Raw genomic sequence first — 8,786 nt, forward strand, 5'->3', positions numbered from 1 at the left:
AAAAACTATATGATGCCATGTTTTGGCTTTTCTCCTGTCCTGGAATTTATTTCTTATGTTCAAGGCTATATACCTCATAATTAGCATCACCCATTTGTTTTATCCTTCACTGCACACAGTGTTTTGTAGAGAAGTTTTGAAAGTAGTCTGAACGCTCTAATACTAACAGGCACAAACAGAAGCCCGTTCTCTGAGGAATTTGAGGGGGATGGTCTGCCTGGGCTGGTGATGGTACCAGAAGGTAGAAAACTTTAAGCCTGACACTGCTAGAATAAACAGGACCATACATTTCTGGGGTTAGAGAAGCTTTCTTTCCTTTTCCTTTCCCCCTCTCTTTCTCTTCATGCAGGCCTGATTGGAGGGCAAGAGGTGGTTGCCATGGTAATGGGAGTGTTGTCAAGGTCATCTCTAAACATGTGTTGGATTTCAGCCAAATAAGGAGAACTGTGGTTTTCCTCCCAACTTTTGACCAATCACCTTAGTATCCTGTTTATCACACATAATAAAAAGCATTTACTGCTGAGGCACAGCAGCCTTTGTCTCCGAGCCAGAGAGAAAGAGGTCCATGGAGTTGTGTAAAATAATCTGAAATTCTAACCGTTTGATAATAAACTGTGAAAACTTTTCATTCAAGCATATTTGTCTTCTCTCATAAAAACAAAACAAAACTAGTTACTAATGCAACTAGCTGGGGAACAAAGTACAACTATATAAAATGAGGGCGATCATGACCTGATCAAATCCGCTGCCTTCAGGGTGTGGGCCACCGAGACACAGTCAGAGACACAGTCAGAGACACAGCCCTGATCAGCAGTGATTACCCTAAATATGAAGTCTTAGTCAGTTTGAAAGAGATATTTATGTGCACACTTGTTTTATTGCCATAATATTCTGCACCCTCCTTTTGACTATTTACTATTTTTTTTTTTAATATTTTCATTTTGTCCCAATGACTACATCCTCCCTGTACAGTAATGTGAAAAATAAATTACACCCTCTTTCACTTGTTACCATGTATCTGTTCAATTCAATGTTTTTTTTTAGAGTGCCAAATGACAAAAACAGCCACCTCAGGGTCCCTTATATTGTATGCTTCAGAAGCTCAGGAGACATCCTAGTCACATGTGTGAATGCCTAAAACTGGTTCTTTTCCATAGACCTCAGTCATACAGGGCACCAGCTTCACTGACGAAACACAAAATCAACTATGTGAATGTTTTATTCCTTCATTCATTCTGCTCCGGCTTTTTGTTGTATTTAACATTTAACATGTATATTCCTGTCTGACAAAAACAATAAACTCTGCTTAGTGTTAATGCGAAACATTAATACATGAATGATTTTTAAAATAAATCAAGATACAAAATCATTACTTTGACCTTTAATAAATACATTGTATCCTGCCATCATGAAGTTGTTATTGTAGTGTTTCAAAATAGCTTGTACATTTCTCTTGATAGTTTTATATTACTAAACAGACATTCTTAGTCTATACGTTGCATTTTAGCATAGAACTCTAGACATATTTAGGTGTTATTTCTCAATTTTTTATTTCCTAATATTCCATTATGGTAGAATATAGGAATGCTTGCTGTATTTGTAAGCATGAATCCGGCCACAGTTTGGCTGAGATCCGAGGGAGGTCAGTGTGTGGCTTATGACCATCCCATCATTTGCAGGACTCAATCTACATGTTCAGTGTGTTTATTTACAACAATCCACAAAGTAAACATTAGTGAAGGTCCAAATTCCAACATTATAATTTCTCCACACAGTCACTCTTTTAAAACACTTCTCAAAGAGGCAGACAAACCAATCACACAGGCAGCGAAGCGAGGCTTTCACTAACTTATTTATAGTTTTTCAGTCATCCAGCAAAGACTGAAGATGAGCCACCACCTTAATTTGTTGCTCCTCAACGAGGACATCAAGAACAGGTGTGTGATCGCTCATATGACCGAGGAGACCGAGGCCAAGAAGTCCTGTCCCTGCACAAAAACGAACACATGCACAAACACATACAGATGGAAGAGAGGAGCGATTGAATGCTTAACATGTTAACATAAATATTTGTGAATGCCTGATCAGTATTAAACCTAACTTCATGCTTCACCCTTAAAAGCCTGAAACTAACAGGCTGCTTACACAGCAGTAAGCCCACCACAAAAGAAACTTTTCATACGTCTGATTTAACTCATGTTCAAAAACTACATTTTATAACCACATTTGACATAACAAGCTGCATTTGTTATCTCGGCTGAATAAGACATTATTAATGAGGGTATGTGGATTTCTTCAACACACAGTGTTTCATGTGGTAAAAAGACAAACACATTGAAAACAATGGTGATGAATGTCAGATGCCTGGTGGATCTTAATTTTGGCTTGTGGTTTCTTAACCATACAACACATACAGAAGAGCATGACTGAGTTTGAGATAAACTCATTATCATGATTATAATCAGTTAGCCAATAGCCTCGGTTATAGTTTGGAGAAGTAACAGCTTTTGCAGGTTTTGAAACATTGTTCAAAACTGAAGGTCACATATTATTTCACAAGACTGGTGAATTTCAAAACACATCAGGAAACACACATCTTAAGAAGAAGAGAGGGTGTCTGTCTCCTAAATCCAAGCTGGACCTAAAACCTAAAAGCTCTGCCTCACACGACCTGCGAAGAAGGCACAAGTACCCTGTACTTTCATGGGTGTGGGTCAAGTTGCCATATTTGAAAAGAAGTAATGCTTCATTTGTTATCTCTGCTAAGTAAAACATTAATCGATGAAGGTATTTGGATTTCTTTGAAACACTGAGTGTTTCATGTGGTAAAAATACAACAATTGTGATAAATATCGGATGCTTGGTGTATCTTTATTTTGTCTAGCACAGGGGTCAGCAACCTTTAACATCCAAAGAGCCATTTGGACCCGGTTTCCATGCAAGCGAAAACACTGGGAGTCGCAAATACTTTTTGACATCTAAAATGAAGATAACACAGTACATATTGTTTTTTACCTTTATGCTTTGTATGAACAAGTAAGGTGTGTTGCTTATGAAATCCTTGAAGTGCTACAGAGAAAATTACATTTTATTCATGTAATTAACACATTTTGACTCTTAAAGAAATATAACAAAAGGAAAAACACCCAGCTGAACTAAAATGATCCATGTAGCAAACAAAAACTCTTGTGAGCCGCCACCCTTATATCGCCTTTGGGCTTTTGGAGCCTTGACCTGACTTTTAAAAAATTGAAAAAAAAGCACTATGCTGCTAAAAGATGAAAAATAGATATTTGCTCAATTCTGCCTAAATATGTATTTTACCAGGTTAATGTGTGTGGCGGGGCGTGGTCTGCAGCGCCGCTGCAGGGGAGGCAGACGCACCTGAGCGGCACCTGCAATCACGCCTCGCCGCCTTTACGTCTGTGCTCTCTCTGCTGTTGTGTTGTTGTTGGTGTGTCGGGCTGTGAGCTGAAAAGCTACAGCCGGCTGTATGCGTACAGCAACTGTGTGTGAAAAGTGGTCAATAAAGAGATGCTGAAAAGCATGTTCATGCAAACATCGTCGGGTCTGCCGTGATATGTTTACAATGGGACTTCTGCTCCTGAACCTCTGCGCACAGCGTCTACAGATCCGGGCTGTACGAAGTCACTTTCATCTTCACGCAGAACTGTAAGCTGTCATCTGTGAGGCGTGAGCGGTGTTTGTTTTTAACATAGTTCACGGTGGAGAACAGCTGCTGACATAATGTGGATCCGAAGATCCATAACTGGCCTACCTGGCCATGAAAAAATAATAGAATATAATTTTATTTTTATATTTCAATATCGCAATAATCTTCCAATTTAGAACTACAAGTTAAAAAAGAACTAACATCAATAAATTACACTTCAGCTAAATACTTCTAATTTATTTTCCCAAACCACGTGGAGCCACACTATAAGGACTAAAGAGCCACATGTGGCTCCGGAGACGCAGGTTGCCGACCCCTGGTCTAGGGTTAGAGTTACGACTGAGGTCAATGTGTGGCTTGTTTTCCAACACATATGGATGACAGAGAAGAGCATGACTGAGTTTGACTTGGAGATAAACTCATTATCATGATTATCATCAGTTAGCCAATAGCCTCGGTTATAGTTTGGAGAAGTAACAACATGCCCCTTGGTCTCTCCATAACTTGACCCACGCCCCTGAAAGTACAGGGTACTTGAGCCTTCTTCGCAGGTCGTGTGAGGCAGATCTTTTAGCTTTTAGGCCCAGCTTGGATTTAGGAGACAGACACCCTCTCTTCTTCTTAAGATGTGTGTTTTCTGATGTGTTTTGAAATTCACAAGTCTTGTGAAATGATGTGTGACCTTCAGTTTTGAACAATGATTCAAAAGCTGCAAAAGTAACCTATATTCAGGGGCGATCCTAACCTGTTTGGAACCCTACTAATTAATGTGATATTGTTGTATCTCTGTTGTGGTCAGCAGTGTTGGGCAAGTTACTTTGAAAAAGTAATTAATTATAGTTACTAGTTACTTCTTCAAAAAAGTAACTTAGTTAGTAACTGAGTTACAATATTCTAAAAGTAATTAATTGCTTGAAAAGTAACCATTGCGTTACTTTAAAAAACATTTAACCCTCTGGGGTCCAGAGTATATTTGGCCATTTTTAACTACTTTTGATTTTCCCTCCACATTTCACCTTTAAACTATTTACCTTGCCTTGTTTGGTATCATCCTTTTCAGCACAACCTCACGTGTCTGAATTTACACTTATGTTTTCATTTTGACATACTGTATTAACACAATTGATGTAAAATCAGACAAAAAACATAAAATCAGAGTAGAAAACGTTATATTTTTTACTGTAACAACTACAAACATGTTTAATGAATGAACAATGATATAAATTAAATATCTAAACAGAGATTACATTTAAGAAAGGTGTTACTGTGATTAGAGATGGCACAATACCACTTTTTTATGTCCGATACTGATATCAGAAATTTGGATATCTGCCGATACCGATATGAATCCGATATAGTGTTTTTTAATCAATAAAACTGTTTTTTTAATATATTGCTGCATTTTGTATAAGTTCATACTCAAGTTTAAATAAACAACAACACTAAAGCTATTCTGTTATACCTGTGTGTAAAAAAACACACTGCACCCAAAATATTTCATAGTTCAGCAACACTGATCAATCTAATAAACGTAAACCTACTCCATCCTCCCTATTCTGGTATTTTAAAGAGTACTTAGCAGAAATATTAAGCAACCTAACTAATAGTGTTGCAAACTCCCAGCAAAAGAAAATAGGGAATCACCCTCCACCTCATGATGCTAAATCAACGTAATCAACTTTAATTTGATGCAGGGTAAAAAAAAATGCACAGAAATAAATTATTTTTCAAGAATAATTAAATAGATTCAACATCTTTCTTCAACAGAATTGCAGACTGCACAGGTGGTACCTTCCCAAAGGAAAAAGTACTACAGCTTACTAGGGTATATTAGACTTAATAGTTAATATATACAGTAATGGACTTCTATACATTTTACATCAGATTAAAACTTTGGGTGTAAGATTCAGATAATTATTAAATAATTAAAAGCTAGACATTTTAAATGATAATAAGAAAGAAAAGTATGTCTTTGTGCCCCCTTTTCCCTGTTCATGCCCTATCGGCCCCCCTGGCTAAACTTTGCTAGATCCGCCCCTGCACAGTTACCAGCGTCAGCTACGTAGAAAAAGATCCTCGAGTAGAAAGTAATATTAAATAAATTCTAACAACAGCTTATCAAGCTTAAACGTGCTGCTGTTGTTCAGCCGCTGGTTTCCTCTTTCTGGTGCAAAGTGGGCCAAAAACAAAGAAGAGAGACGGACTCGCGACAGAAAAGCCGATCAGCTGATCATTAAGCAGTTCCACGATTGAAGTAGCAGCAAGAAGAGGCAGTCGCTCCATACATCGGTTGTTAAGCTTAACATGGGAATGCTTTACAAACATTCAGAGATGAACTTACACACTTGCTTTACTCCGCTCTGGGATAACTTCCTCGGAGATGAAATACTGGTTTGGTAGCCAGGCTACAAATACATGCAGCCGCTCTATCATGTGACGCATACTGCTCCGACGTGCTACGGTTATGAGCAGAGTTACGCCGTGTAGTAAGTTTTGTGAGGTGCTTTTTTGATATTTAATGGATCGGATTACATTTTCTATTTCTCTCCGATATCCGATCCAGTAATTTAGGTCAGTATCGGACCGATACCGATATTACATATCAGTATCGGTCCATCTCTAACTGTGATCATAAAGAAAGTGAACTTATTCTACTAAAAATCTCAGACATGAAAGATCAGGAAGTCTGAGTCTCACCATCAGGCTTTCTGTGAACACATCGTCTCACCAGCAGAACCAGTAACACTAGTAGAACCACAACACAGCCTGATCCAACACATGACAACGCAGGAAGAAGATAGGAACCAGGAGGAGGTGTGGTTGTAGATAGAGTTGTGGTGATGGGTTTGTCTAAAACAAAGCAAACACAGTCATTAAGTTGTCGTCACATTGTGAATGTTGAAAGCTGCAGAAACACAGACAGGTGAGTGTGTCACCTGTGACAGTGATCCAGCTGGATGGAGACTCTCCATGACCGCTGATGTCACACTTGTAGAGGCCTTCATCAGACCTGGAAACATGCTGGATGGTCATGTGACCTGTAGGCTGCTTCCTGATGAGGGAGCCATCTTTATAGAAAGCAGCTGGGAGGTTGGAGGGAGTGGTCTTTGTTTTACAGAGCAGAGTGACGTCATCTCCCTCCATCGCAGGGAGGACAGGACTCTGCAGGATCACTGATCCACCTCAACACAGAGACAAACTACAGCATTTCATCCATTTACACACAGCTTCATCAACACTAACTCCACACACTCAGCTTACCAGTGACTGTCAGGTTAACCATGTTACTGATGGGACCCTCTCTGGACTCACACCAGTAAACTCCACTGGCCCATGGGATGTCATGCTGATCTTACAGGAAAAGTTGGACCATCTTTTCTTTGAAGAACTAAGAGCTGCTGAGACTCACAGTCAGATGAACTGTGAGGGTTAAAATGAAAAAAAAAAGAAAAAAAGATTATCCACTGTTTTGTTTAATCATTTCGGTTTCTGTTCAATTTTTCTAGTTCACATATTTATCTGTGTTTTATACTAAATCACCTTGTAAAAAAGAGGCCAGAGAGGAAAAAGCAGGAGAAGAGCCACATTTCCAGGAGAGGAGCTCTGGCAGCTAGGGCTGGGTTTTTATAATCGATTTATCGATTAAAATCGATTCTGGCTTGGATAACGTAAAATCGATTCATTAAAATCCTGAATCGATTTTTTAATATTAATTTATTTTGCCCGAAATGCCAGAATCTCTGGTGAAAGATCACAAAATTTCAACAACCACCAAACAGCTAAGACAGTAAATGAGAGCAGGTACACGGCTTCTGCACAAAGACGTAAACACACATCGCAGACCGCGGATCAGAATCAGTGAGATGTCGCCTTTCTCAGCTGACGGTCGGGGCTGAAAGCCGACAGCTCGCTGATTCTGATCTGCGGTTCCGCGCTGTGTGTTTACGCCCTTTTTGCGCTGATCATATGGCTGTTAGTTTTATCTCTCTCCAAACAATATTGACTGAACCAGCAGCAAAAGAAGATCCAAACTACGCTTCACATAAACATCGTCATGAATTCCCTCTGACTTTTGCTGACTTTTCAGGATAAAAATCACACTTCATGCACAGCTCTCTCTCTCTCTCTCTCTCTCTCTCTCTTTTCTTCATTATTCGCTTGCTTGTTACGCACAAGTCTACCGTTGTTTACAGCGCTGTCGGCCGACGTTTTTTTTCCCCTTTTACTTACTTCCGAAAAGTAAACCTAATTTCTGCCGTTCAATATTGAACAAATTTAAACTTTTTAAAATTAAGCAAAATGCAAAACGCTTAGCCGTGTCTCTAATAAAACCGCTGTAACGTCAGAGGTAATGTTCATGTGTTGATTAATGGTTTTCTTTTGTTTTTGATGTACTGCAGATTATTTTTATAAAATCCCAGGCCAGGAAAACCACCTTCATGTTTTTCTGTGTTTTATCTTCAGCTACTTTGACACAAAGGCCTCTGCTGTGATGCTCACACCTTTGATAAAGTCTTGCGTGTGTCAGCTTCCTTTTAATAGATACAAAAATATGTAAATGTACTGATCTGAATTATAATATTTCTGACTGTCAAAATTTCCCAGATTCGAATCGAATCAAATTAAATCGAATCGTGGATCGAATCGATTCGGGACCTTGTGAATCGGAATTGAATCGATTCTAGAAATCAGTGACGATACCCAGCCCTACTGGCAGCTGATCTGCTGCGGAGGAAGAAGAGCTCACGTTCAGCTGCTGGCTCTGTACAGTCAGTGTAGCAATCAGTCCAATACAGGGTCGGTTTTTAAACTGACAGTCAAATGTGAGTAGGAAGCAAGCACAGGTCTGAGGTCAGCTGCTCTAAATAAATAAAAGGATCTTCACTATCTAATGTGACGTGCATCATTGTCAGCAATGGTTATGTTTTTGGATCCATGATTTAGCAACCACAGTTCAGCAACCCTGAGGTCTCAGTGCTTCACAAAATAACAAAGAAAAAAAAGAAAAAAAAATGGATATGGATGAAACTAATTCCTTCCTGACTCTTGGTGGCGCTGTGTTTCTGGTGTTTCTGAGTAGCTTATCTGCTTAGCAATTTAATTAAAAACTTTA

At 39.0% G+C, this 8,786-nt stretch overlaps 1 long non-coding RNA gene across 1 annotated transcript; it reads right to left on the reverse strand.

Moving 5' to 3' along the window:
• Positions 1-6,825: 6,825 nt before the first annotated feature.
• LOC120716512 lies at positions 6,826-7,285 on the reverse strand. Its single transcript, XR_005691962.1, has 3 exons — positions 7,214-7,285; positions 6,935-7,093; positions 6,826-6,855 (listed from the first exon to the last, which is right to left on the reverse strand). It is a non-coding gene; the product is annotated as an uncharacterized LOC120716512 (long non-coding RNA).
• Positions 7,286-8,786: the final 1,501 nt, after the last annotated feature.

The sequence above is a fragment of the Simochromis diagramma genome, unplaced genomic scaffold (assembly GCF_900408965.1).
Source record: "Simochromis diagramma unplaced genomic scaffold, fSimDia1.1 OVJJ01000776.1, whole genome shotgun sequence".
NCBI classification, from domain to species: domain Eukaryota; kingdom Metazoa; phylum Chordata; class Actinopteri; order Cichliformes; family Cichlidae; genus Simochromis; species Simochromis diagramma.